At 34.5% G+C, this 13,134-nt stretch overlaps 1 non-coding gene across 1 annotated transcript; it reads right to left on the bottom strand.

The window, feature by feature from the left end:
* Positions 1-12,415: 12,415 nt before the first annotated feature.
* LOC114369089 lies at positions 12,416-12,524 on the bottom strand. Its single transcript, XR_003657547.1, has one exon. It is a non-coding gene; the product is annotated as a small nucleolar RNA R71 (small nucleolar RNA).
* Between the last annotated feature and the right edge of the window lie 610 nt (positions 12,525-13,134).

Genomic DNA, 13,134 nt, shown 5'->3' with positions numbered 1-13,134 from the left:
CTAAACCTCTTCACCACGTTCTTGAGGTAATTGCTTTGGGACAAGAATAGTTCACCCTTTGCTCTATCCCTATGAATATCAATCCCGAGTATCCTCCTAGCTGACCCTAGATCTTTCATCTCAAATTCTGTGTTCAAGCTTTCTTTGAGTTGCCTAATCTCCTCCTTGTTTGCACCTGCTATGAGGATGTCATCCACATACATGAGAAGGTAAAGAACACACACTTTCCCCTTTTTCAGGATATATACACAGCTGTCATATCTGTTTCTAATGAAGCCATATCTGATCAAGAACTCATCAAATTTCAGGTACCACATTCGAGGACTTTGCTTCAGTCCATACAAAGATTTTTTCAGCAAGCACACCTTGTTTTCCTCTTCTTCAAAACCTTCAGGCTGGTTCATGTAAATGGTTTCCTACAGATTTCCATGGAGAAAAGCTGTTTTAACATCCAGCTGTTCAAGTTCCAAGTCATATTGATTTACCAAACCAAGTATGATTCTTATTGAGCAATGTTTCACAACTGGTGAAAAAATCTCATTGTAATCAATTCCTTCAACCTGTGTAAAACCTTTTGCTACCAATCTTGCCTTGAATCTAGGCCTTTCTACCCCTGGAATGCCTTCTTTCTTCTTGAAAATCCACTTACATCCAACAACCTTCTGCTTCTTGGGTTGATCCACAAGTATCCAGGTCTTGTTCTTTCTCAAAGATTCCATTTCTTCACTCATTGCCTGAAGCCATAGCTGGTTGTCTTCACTTTCAATTGCTTCCCTCCAGGTCTTTGGTTCTGAATTTTAAATCTCCTCAGCATCACTCAAGGCATAGAAAATAATATCAGCATGACCATACCTCTTTGGAGGCTTTATCACCCTTTTTTCTCTATCTCTAGTCAATTGATAATTGGACAAGTCATGCTGAGTAACCAGCTCTTCATTATCTCCAGCTTCTCCTTGATCAGTGAGATCAATAGCATCTCCATTGCCATGATCTAAAATTTCAGAATGCTCCACCTTAAAATTGGTACTCTTACCACTTGAGCTGTTATCCTTCTGCTCCTTATTTAGCATTGTCATTCTGCTCTCATCAAAGGTCACATCTATGCTGATGATACATCTTGTCTCACCTGATTCTAATTTCCACAGCTTGTACCCTTTAACTCCTTCAGGATAGCCAATGAAAACATACTTTATAGCCCTTGCATCCAGCTTTCCTTATTTAACATGAGCAAAGGCCAGCGATCCAAACACCATTAATTCTGAATAATCAAGTGGTTCACCACTCCAAGCTTCCATTGGTGTCTTGAAATCTAAGGCTGATGAAGGACATCTATTAATCAAATATGCTGCTATGTTTGCAGCTTCTCCCTAAAAGGTATTTGGCAGTCCTGCACTTAGAAGCATGCACCTCACTCTTTCCAAAATGGTCTTATTCATTCTTTCTGCCAAACCATTCTGCTGTGGAGTGTGAGGGACTGTTTTATGCCTTTTGATGCCTATTTTCCTGCAAAGCTCATTGAACTGCTCTGAAACAAACTCCAGGCCATTGTCAGTTCTTAAAAATTTTAATTTTGTACCTCGTTGATTTCCAACAAGAGTATGTCATTCTCTGAATTTTTGAAAAGCTTCCGACTTATTTTTCAAAACATAGAACCATACTCTCCTTGAGAAATCATCTATGATGGTGAGAAAGTATGAGCTTCCACCATGAGTTTTCACTCTAGATGGTCCCCATAAATCTGAATGCACATACTCAAAAGGCCTAGATGAAACATGAATACCCGTGCCAAAGCTTATTCTATGTGATTTACCAAGCACACAATGGTCACAAAATTCAAGTTTATCTAGTTTATCACCACCTAACAGATTTTGTTTCTCAAGTTCATGTAATCCTCTTTCACTAACATGACCTAATCTCAAATGCCAAAGTTTTGTTTTATCAATCAATGTATTTCTAGCTACCGATGCATGTCCAACAATAGTGGAACCTTCAAGAATAAACAAGCCATTACTTTTATTCTTGTTACCCTTAGCTATGATTAAAGATCCATTTGAAATCTTAAGAACACCATTAAAAATTCTAGTTGAATATCCTAGATCATCAAACATGTTTATGGAAATAAGATTTCTTTTGAGTTCTGGAATGTACCTTACATTTTTTAGTATATACTCTCTGTTATCAAACATCTTCAATCTCACAGTTCCAATTCCTTGTACCTTGCAGGGGTAGTTGTCTCCTAGCAATACAGCTCCTGCTGGTTTCAATTCCAAGGTTTCAAAATAGTCCTTTCTCGGGCTGCTGTGATATGAGCATCCAAAATCCATAATCCATTCTGTTTGTGTTTTGGTATTAGAAGCTACTAAAACATCTGCACTCTCATAACCTTCAGAGGCTTCAACAATGTCAGCAGAGTGCAAAGATCCTTTCTTGATCTTATCTGGGCAGTCTTTCTTGAAATGACCAGTTTTGTGACAATTAAAGCATTTGAACTTTGTTTTCTGGCCATTCTTTGAATCCCTTGACCTTGATCTGGACTTCTTTCCTCTTGTTCCCTTCTTTTCACTCCTTCCCCTTGAAATATTTAGGCTTTCACCATTATCCTCAGATTTGGAGTCTTGTTGTTTTTGTATCTCCTTGGTCCTTATTGAGGTCTGGACTTCTTCTAGGGTAATGTCTTGATCTTTGCCATAAAGAATTGCATCCTTGAAATGTTCAAAGAATTTTGGTAAGGAATTTAGAAGCAAGAGAGCTTTATCCTCCTCTTCAAGCTTTACTTCAATATTTTCCAAATCATCAAGAATCTTGTTGAAATTAGCCAATTGTTCAGTGGCTATTCTTGACTCTGTCATATACAAAGTTGATAAGTGTGGTTTCAATTTGTTGCTAGGGAGATACACTCATCTTTTGGCATGTGATTGTGTGATACACTTTGTGAGGACCAAGGAGCATAGGTTATTCATTTCATTCTTTGTCATCCATATTAATCTCTTAATGAATTTCCACTTCGACTCTGTGTGGGTACCACAATTTTCTTGGACTGAATTATTCTGAAATGTTATTTTGAAATCATGCTTGATGATGATGAGTGGGAATTTGTTGTAGGTATTGTCTTTTTGTTTTGATATATTTTAGGAATTTTAATTGTTTTCTTGTTTTGTTTTATTGCTTGAGGACAAGCAAGGCTCAAATTTTGGGATGTTGATAATTACCATAAATTCGTATATTTTGGTGTCGTTTTGGGGGCAATTAGTTGATATCTCTTGTGCTTTTGAATTTTGTTTTTGTCCATTGGAGTAAATTTTGAATAAAAAGCAAGGTTTAACTAGGATTTACTAGTTTATGACTTTTGTGTTTGATCTTGGTTTGTTTTCTTATGTTTTGTAGGAGCTTTGTGGAAGTAAGGACCGAGCAAAGGAAATGTCCTAAGAGTGATCTTGAGGTGTCAAGGATCCTTTTGTTCAAACTCTAGAGCTTCGGAGGTTTTGCGAAGGCAAAAGAAGTTTTTGAGAGTTTAGGAGCCTCACACACTTCTACAAGAAATTATGAAGGAATCTATGTACTTGTGCTATGTAGAAATCTGAAGTGGTTGAGAATTATACACTCGCATAGCAGGATCATGCACCTGTGCAACGCTTGCTGTGAGAATTCCCTATTATTTTTCATTTCATTTTGTAATTGGCTTAAACTATATTTTAGCCCATTGCTTTAAATAGAAAAAGTCTAATCTAGTTTAGGGGATGCACATTTGATGTTGTAGAGAAAAAAGGAGACTGAGACGTTCTTGACAGCTTTGGTCCTTACTTCTCTCTTTTGTTGGGTTTAATGCAGTTGGTCCTACTTTCATGTAATTGCTATCTTATTTCTATTCAATAAAGTATTATTATTGTTCTTCTTCTATGTTTAATGCTTGTATATAAGTTGATCACCCGTTTGCATGATTATATAATTTCAATTGTAATTGGAAAATTCTTTTGAATTATGAACTAAAGAAGACAACCAATTGTTTTTATGCCTAGGGATAGGATCAAAAGGACTAGTCATCATTAAAACCCTTTTTCTTAATGCAAGTACCTTGGTTACACTAATTCAAGGGATTGATGATGAAATTAAGGAACTTAGGTTCTCTCACTTAAGGGATTAAGGTTTGAATAATTTTGTGGGTTAATGATAATATAAATTTAATTGAATAGTAATTTATGGTGACTGCCTGTTAAGAAGTCCAATGAAGTTAAACCCCGACGATCCTTCTCATTGATTGAATTCCCGTTTTCTGTTCACGCCAAGTGTTTGATAATTTCAAAACTCAATCTTTTTGTTTTTTAATTCTTATTTTTATGCAATCTTATGTATGTTGATTTACTTTCGTTACAATCTTCAAATCAATATTTGTTACCTTTATTTCCCTTTTTTTATTTCTTTCCTTTATTTACCTTTTTTATTTCTTTCCTTAATTGTGTAGATTTTTAATTCTTTCCTTAATTTTCTTGATTTTATGCATATTGTTATTTTCCTCGATAATAATAATAATAATAACAATAATAATAACAATAATAATAATAATTATAATTATAATTATAATAATAAAAATAATTATTATTATAATAATTACAATAATAATAACAACAATAATAACAATAACAAGAGTAATAATAATAATAATAATAATAATAATAATAATAATAATAATAATAATAATAATAATAATAATAATAATAATAATAATAATAACACGTACCATATCAGATTTTAGAACTTGAGTCAAAGGGACAATTTATTTTAAAAAATTATTATTATCATAAATATAAAAAAGACATAAATGTTAAATTCATAAAATTTTAATATTTCCAATCAAATAATTATGTCTTAGAGCTAATTAAAATAAAAAAGGAAGTTTATATATATATATATATATATATATATATATATATATATATATATAAGGGGAGTGAAATACAAAATTTGATGATGATTATTTATAATTTTATGAAAGGTTGGGGTGCATTTGCACACCCTCATGTGTATATAAGTCTGCTACTACATTAAGAAGTTGGTTGCTACTAGATATAGATTAATAGTTGCTTTTACATTATTTTTTTAAATGTCATTTTGCACTCAACGTGTATCCTCAATAGTGAACCAAGCACGTACTTCATGTAGCTTCAATATGCCTTTCATGACCAAAATCCTAATATTCTTTTCCAGAGGCGACAGTTTTACCCTTGGACGGATGCTGATGGGAGAAGGCAAGGGTCCTAGCCCCTTCCAATAGAACTTATTGTGTATATAACATACTTTTAAATTGGATAGCGTAAAATTAGTTTTGTTTATTGTTATTAAGAAATTGATAAAGATTAATTAGTGTAAAATTGTGCAAAATTAATTGTGTTATTATTACTACAATATGATTAAGGTTATAACTAGCTAGTGCAAAATTATATAAAATTAGTTGTATTTGATGTTACTTATTATTACAATAATAATTAAGGTTTATATCATTTAAAATAAAAAATATTTTTAATTTTGTGCGTAAAATTAGTAAATATATATTTTTTAATTATTATTTATTAAAAGTTAGATATTTAAATAATTATAGGAGTTCCTTTTATTAGATTTTCGGATCCGTGCTTAGTTTTATACCATCAACCCTTTCATGTCAAGGATTACACAACCATATCTAGCTAATTCTTAGAACTCGACTTGTTGCCACCAAAACCAATTAACCCACCATCATGCTTCACCCTACTTAGCCAACTTTACAAAGACAATTTGTTTCTTGCACTTCCAGGTTTGTTTTTTTACACCTTTTTAACCATTTGGAAAAGCATAATCCGAAATGTAATTTTACGTTATGGATTAGTCTTTTCGAAATGTAAATCTTACATTCCAAAATGACTAATCTAGAATGTAAATTACATTTTGGATTAGGGTACAGGAAGCAAGTTCTAAGGTGTAGGAAGAAATTTTCCTTTAAGAAGGGTTGTTTTATAATCGCAAGGAGTTCCATGTCAGTTGCTATTAGGGTTACGCTGGGCTGTGCTAGGATTAGGATTAAAGTCCATATTGACAGACAAAAAACAGTGGAGAGTTGCTTTGGGTACTCATCATTTTTGCTGGGACACCCAGTAACTTGGGTGAAAGGACTAAAATGCCCTTCACCCTATGCATTTAAAAAGAAATAGTGACTCGTCCGTACGAGTCATTATCTGCGCCGTTTCCATTCTTCATCTTCACCTTCCTACTTCTTCTTCGTGTTCTGCTTCTTCCGCTTCGTGTTTGTTCTTCGCGTTCCTACTGCCTCTTCCACTTCGTGTTTCTTCTTCGTCTTCATGATGCCCCTTCCGCTTTGTGTTTCTTCTTCGCCTTCCTGTGTGTTGTTCACCTTGCTCCATCTTCTTTGCGTTCGTTCTCCTCATTTGCGTTGATAGTTCTTCTTGTTCGTGTTGGTTCTTGTGTTACTGCTTCTTGCGGCATTCGTGCTTCATTTTTTGGCATTCGTGCATTGCTGCTTCTTGTTCATGCTTTGCTGCTTGTTCTTGTTCATGCGTTTGAGTTCTCCTTCGAGGTAAATATTTCACTTGCGTTCTTCCTATTGCCATTGTTTTTTATTTTGAATGATTGTTGTTTGAATGAATGATGTTCTTGTTGTTGTTGCTTCTTGTGTTACTGCTTCTTGTTGTTTGAATGAATGAATGTGTGAAAAACGATGTTCTTCTTCTTCTTCATGTTTGGTTTCTGTCAATGGCTTTTGGAAAAAACCCATACAGATCACTAATCTGTATGGTTCATACGGACGTATCATCCGTACTATTCATACGGATCAATGATCCATATGATATTTTTTACAATTTTTGTTGTTGTCTGATTCGAAAAAAAATAGCTATTTTTTATAATTTTTTACTGTTGTTATTTTGTAAAAAAATATTTGTTATTTTGTAAATTTTTTTTTTGCGTAAAAACCATACGGATCCATATGGTTCATATGGATTGCCAATCTGTATGAACCATACGTGATCCATATGGTTTTTTTAAAAATTTCTTTTAGTTGAAATTATTTTTTTTGCTAATAAACTGGAAATTATTTTTTAAAATTTTTTTAGTGTTGTAATGTATCGTAAAATATTTTTTAGTTATTTTATTTACTTTTTTTAGTGACAGTTACTTGAAAAAAATCGGCGTAGATATGATACGGTTCATACGGATTGTCAATTCGTATGAACCATATGAATCAGTGGTCTATATTTTTTAAAAAGAAAAATTAGTTGAAATTAATAAACTGGAATTATTTTTTGAAATTTTTTTAGTGTTGTTATGTTTCGTTAAATTTTTTGAAAAAAATAGCGTAGATACCATACAGATCACTGATCTGTATGGTTCATACGGACTGCTAATCCGTATAACCATACGGATCAGTGATCCGTATATTTTTTTTTAAAAAAAATTAGTTGAAACTAATAAACTGGAATTATTTTTTGAAGTTTTTTTGGTGTTGTTATGTTTCATAAAAAAAAATTAGTTATTTTATTTAATTATTTTAGTGATAATTATTTGAAGAAAATTAGCATAGATACCATATGGATTAGTAATCCGTATGGTTCATACAGATTGACAATCCATATGAACTGATCTGTATGTTTTTTTATAAAAAAAATTAGTTCAAATTAATAAAGTGGAATTATTTTTTGTAATTTTTTTTGTGTTGTTATGTTTCGTAAAAAAATTTAGTTATTTTATTTACTTTTTTTAGTGATAATTATTTGAAAAAAAATTAGCGTAGATACCATACGAATCACTAATCCGTATATTTGTTTTTTTTTTAAAAAAATAGTTGAAACTAATAAACTGAAATTATTTTTTGAAATTTTTTTAGTGTTGTTATGTTTCGTAAAAAAATTTAGTTATTTGTTTAAATAATTTTACTGACAATTATTTGAAAAAAAATATATAGTTTCAATGAAAAAAAATATTTAGCGTGGATACCATACAACTGACCGGTATGGTTCATACGGATTGCGTATACATATGAACCATAGTGATCCGTACGATATTTTTTTTAAAAAAAATTATTTGAAACTAATAAACTGGAATTATTTTTTTGAATCAAATTAGTGTTGTTATGTTGTTTCGTAAAAAAAAAATTAGCGTTTAATTATTTTTATTATTATGTGGTGTGGTATATTTTTATTAGCGTTGAATTATTTTTATTATTATGTTGTGTGATTTAATTTTTAAGTTTATTAATATAAGATTAGAGTATATTAGAGTAGATTAGATTTTGAAAACTAAGACTAAGATTACATTAGAGTAGATTAGATTTCAAAAACTGAGACTAAGATTACATTAGAGTATATTAGATTTCGAAAACTAAGAATAAGATTACATTAGATTAGATTAGATTTGCAAAATTAAGATTATATTAGTTTGGCCAAAATATTTTAACATTGTTAGTTTTTAAAAAAGATTGAAACAAAAATTGAAAATAGTTTAAGATTGAAACAAAAATTATGCAGATAATGGTTAGAACTAGAGCTAGAAGAAGTCTTGGCCGTGCTTTAGGCCGAGTAATAGGAAAAGCCTTGGGGAGGACACAAGCAAGTGATGATGATAATGATGCCCCCAACAGCGAAGACCTATTGCATCTGCTCGCAGGCAGCGACAGCAAGAGCGTGTTGTTAAGGATCCTCCTACTACTGTAGAGGAATTACATGAAGAGCAACAAGAAGCACCTATTGAGGATCCTCCTACTGATGTTGAGGGTTTTCCAGGCGGACCCCATGACACATCAATTCTCAGAGATTTTGAAAATCACATTGCTCTGAGTGTTTGGAATGGAGAGGTATGTAATTTTCAAAAAACATAAAGCACGTAGTTTACAAGTTAATATTTTTTTACATGATTGATATTATTGTTTGCAGGAAAGTCCTGAGCTGAAGCTATCTTCCCATGGAAGGAAGATGACTAAGTTCGGAAGGTCTGCTCCAGAGATTGAAGGCCTTGTGGCTGCCAGTGGACTAAGTCCTTTGATCGCCTGTTCCTTAGATACGGGCGATCGAGGACTAATGTCTACTTTTGTGGAACGCTAGCATAAGGAAACTAGTAGTTTCCATTTGCCCGTCAAAGAGGTGACCATCACCTTGGATGACGTCACATCGTTGCTACATCTGCCTATTGTAGGGGCATTCCACAACTTCAAGCAACTTCATGTCGACGACGCTGTTGATATGTTGGTGGAATTACTCGAGGTCAGCACTGCAGAGGCGAGAGCTGAGACGATTCAGTGTCATGACTCTTATGTTCGACTATGATGGCTGAGAGGCGCGTATGAGACGAAGATCGAGGCATGTCACTAGATTGTAGCAGCGCGAGCGTATTTATTGCATTTGCTTGGATGCACACTCTTATTGCATGTCACTGGATGAAGATCGAGTGCCACTGGACGAAGATCGAGTGACACACACGTGCACGTGGTATTCTTGGATGCACTGCGTGACTTGGCGCAGAGTGGGAGTTACGCTTGGGACACTGCTGCACTTGTGCTCATGTATGATAATTTAAATGACGCGTCAAAGAGCACAGCGAGGTAGCTTGCAGGATACATCACTTTGTTACAGGTTAGTTAACATTTGAATTTTTTTTTTATTTCTTTGGAGTTGAATATTATATATGTTGTTGCGTATTTTACTGAATATGTTTGCAAAATATATTTAGTGTTGGATCTACGAGCATTTCCCATCCGTTGGTTCCTCCCTACCTGTCGAGGATTATGATGAAAGGAGACCGCGTGCATGTCGATGGACCTCTGGCAAGGCACTGCCGTTGATGTGCCATCATTTTCTTCTATTTTCTAAACCCTTTTTGCACCATTTTAATTATTGATTGGTCTTAATTGTCAATTAATTAGGAAGTTTTATTATTTGGGCTCATTTAACTAATTTGATGTTTTTAATCTAATTTCAGGAATTAATGAAACATTCGGCTTAATCCGGATTTTGGTTGAGGACTTGAAGAGGGCAAATAAAGCAACGCTTACCTTAGTTAATTTCTAATTAGGAAATTTCGCAATTTTATTTTATGTGGTTTAATGTTTATTTCGTTTTGGGCCAGAGTATTGTAATAGGGCCCAGTGACTTTGGGTGACTCTTTTTAAATAGCAGCCTTGGGATTCGTGAAGGCTATTCTGTTATGTTATTCATTATTCAGAGCTTTGTTTAGGTTTTACGTTTTTCTGCTTGAATGCTACTGTTTGGTTCTTAATGCAATTTTCCATTTTCTGCTTCTAATAACAATTTCGTTCTTGTTTCTTCTTCTACTTTCATTTACGCTTCTGCTTCATTTACGTTTCTGCTTCATTTAAGTTTCTGCTTCATTTACGTTTCTGCTTTTAGTTTCATTTGCGTTTTCTGTTTGAATCTATGGAAGGCTAGATTTTCTGGTGTTGTTTCCTTTTGAGGACGAAGCCCAACTCTCTTTGACGTTTCGTTTATAATGTGGTTTCCTGGCAGTTTCCTCTTCACCAGTTAACCCAAATTCGTGAACATTAATCCGTGCACGCTTCGTGTTCGACTAATTGTCTCTGAGCCTAACTTGCGTTCATGCTTAATGGACAAAGGGTTAACTGGTGTATGTGTTGCCTAATCACGTATTGACAAGCCTAAGTTAATTTTCGCTTAGTAAATTGAAATAGGGTTGGATTAAGTGGTTAACTGTTAGGGACGAATTCTCCATAACCCAGGATAAGAGAATGGCTTTTGAATCAGAGGAAACAACCCATTTTTAATATTAGTAGTTTCGTATTCCAGTTTACTTGTTCTGTCCTTTAAATCACAAAACAAACAAACCCCCCCCCCCAATCGTTACTGTTACTGCAAGTGTATTATGAACATTTGGTTTATCATTGCTCGTTGGGAAACGACCTAGGATCACTTCCTTAGTTACTACATTTTCATGTTTATTTGATTCGGGTATGGCCTCGATTAAATTTGGCGGTGTTGCCAAGGAGCAGTGTCCAAAGGTTCATAATAGCTAGCGTTGTGTGTTTAATTCCTTCGTGTTTTATGTTTAATTGTTAGTATTGTGTTAGTATGTGTGTTAGTGTTGTTTAATGTCCTGGTATTTTGTTTAGTGTGTATTCTGTTTCAGTTTTCCTATTAAGCGTTTCCCCTGTTTCAGTTTTGGGTGTTTTTCTGTGAATAGTATTTTGTGACGGACTTAGCAACCACTTTTGCTTGCGGCAAAACAAAGTAGTAGTAGAAATCATGTAGCGACGGATTTTAGCGACCACCCATGCTGAATTATTTTGGATTTTTTATTTTAGTAGCTAGGGTTGTTATTTTTGGCTGAATTTTTTTGTGGTAACTTCTTTTAATCTATATTTTGTGGGAAAAATAACTAGAGCCTTTAGTTTGGTCAGATTTGAAAGTTCCAAAAAAGTAGCAAATTTTGTGTTTGTCAAAACTTCAAACGGCCATAACTTTTGCTCCGGTTATCAGAATCGCAATTATTATATATGTATTTGGGGTAGAAAAAAATTTCCTACGCCATGATAGCTGGCCGGCCGGCTGAGGTCTCCATCGTCAAAAAATAGTGATTCTGTCAAAAGTTTTTTATTTTTCAAGTTTTATTCACTTATTTTTCTTAACCTACCATTTTTAGCTTCCATAGTTAGACTTTGAATTTTTGCCTGAAATTTTTTGTGCTATCTTCTCATCATTTTATAAGATTGGTCACAAAATTTCAAGTCATTTGGATATCATTTGAGGGTAGCTATAGTTCAAACCTACACCTTTATTTACATGACAAGGCAACTAGTTGTGCATGCTGAATGTAGTGTATGACTAGAGGCAATCCATCTGACTTACAACCCTTTGATCCTGAGATAGATAGGATATTTCATAGATTAGTTAGGCATCATTTTATACCTTTTGATCATCCTGAGCATTCCATTACTGGTGAATCTGTGCATTTTGTTATTGGTGATTTTGAACATCCTGATTTTGAGCATTATAATTTTGAGCATTCTGATTTTGAACATTCTGAGAACATGGCACAACCTGCACCCCGTGAGAGTACTCTAAGGGAAATGGCTGCACCTGATTTCACCTACGAAAGCTTGTGCATCCAATACCTTGATGAGGATGTCCCACATGTTCTTAAAACTGGACTGATCCATTTGCTTCCAAAGTTTCATGGCCTTGCAGGTGAAGACCCGCACAAACATCTGAAAGAATTTCATATTGTCTGCTCCACCATGAAACCCCCATATGTCCAAGAGGATCACATATTTCTGAAGGCTTTTCCTCATTCTTTAGAGGAAGTGGCAAAGGACTGGTTGTATTACCTTGCTCCAAGGTCCATCACTAGCTGGGATGACCTTAAGAGAGTATTCTTAGAAACAAATTTTCCCTGCTTCCAGGACCACAGCCACCAGGAAGGATATCTCAGGTATTAGACAACTCAGTGGAGAGAGCCTGTATGAATACTGGGAGAGATTTAAAAAACTATGTGCCAGTTGCCCTCACCATCAGATTTCGGAGCAGCTGCTTCTCCAATATTTTTATGAAGGACTTAGTAATATGGAGAGAAGTATGATAGATGCTATCAGTGGTGGAGCCCTTGGAGACATGACTCCTGCTGAAGCCAGAAATTTAATTGAGAAGATGGATTCCAACTCTCAGCAGTTTAGCGCCAGAAATGATGCTATAGTCATTAGAGGAATGAATGAGGTAGCTACAAACTCAGCTGCATCATCTGAAACTAAGAAGCTTGAAGGCAAACTGGATGCATTGGTTAACTTGGTAACCCAGCTGGCCTTGAACCAGAAATTTGTACCTGTCGCAAGAGTCTGTGGTTTGTGCTCCTCTGCCGACCACCATACAGACCTTTGCCCTTCCATGCAGCAACCTGGAGCAATTGAGCAGCCTGAAGCTTATGCTGCAAATATTTACAATAGACCCCCTCAACCTCAACAGCAAAATCAACCACAACAGAACAATTATCACCTCTCTAGCAACAGATACAGCCCTGGATGGAGGAATCACCCTAATCTCAGATGGTCTAGCCCTCAGCAACAACAACAGCAGTCTGCTCCTTCCTTCCAAAATGTTGTTGGCCAAAGCAGACCATACATTCCTCCACCAA

Source organism: Glycine soja, chromosome 9 (assembly GCF_004193775.1).
Source record: "Glycine soja cultivar W05 chromosome 9, ASM419377v2, whole genome shotgun sequence".
NCBI lineage: Eukaryota > Viridiplantae > Streptophyta > Magnoliopsida > Fabales > Fabaceae > Glycine > Glycine soja.
The sequence above is the reverse complement of the archived record's forward strand: the minus strand, read 5'-3'. Positions and strand labels throughout refer to the sequence as shown.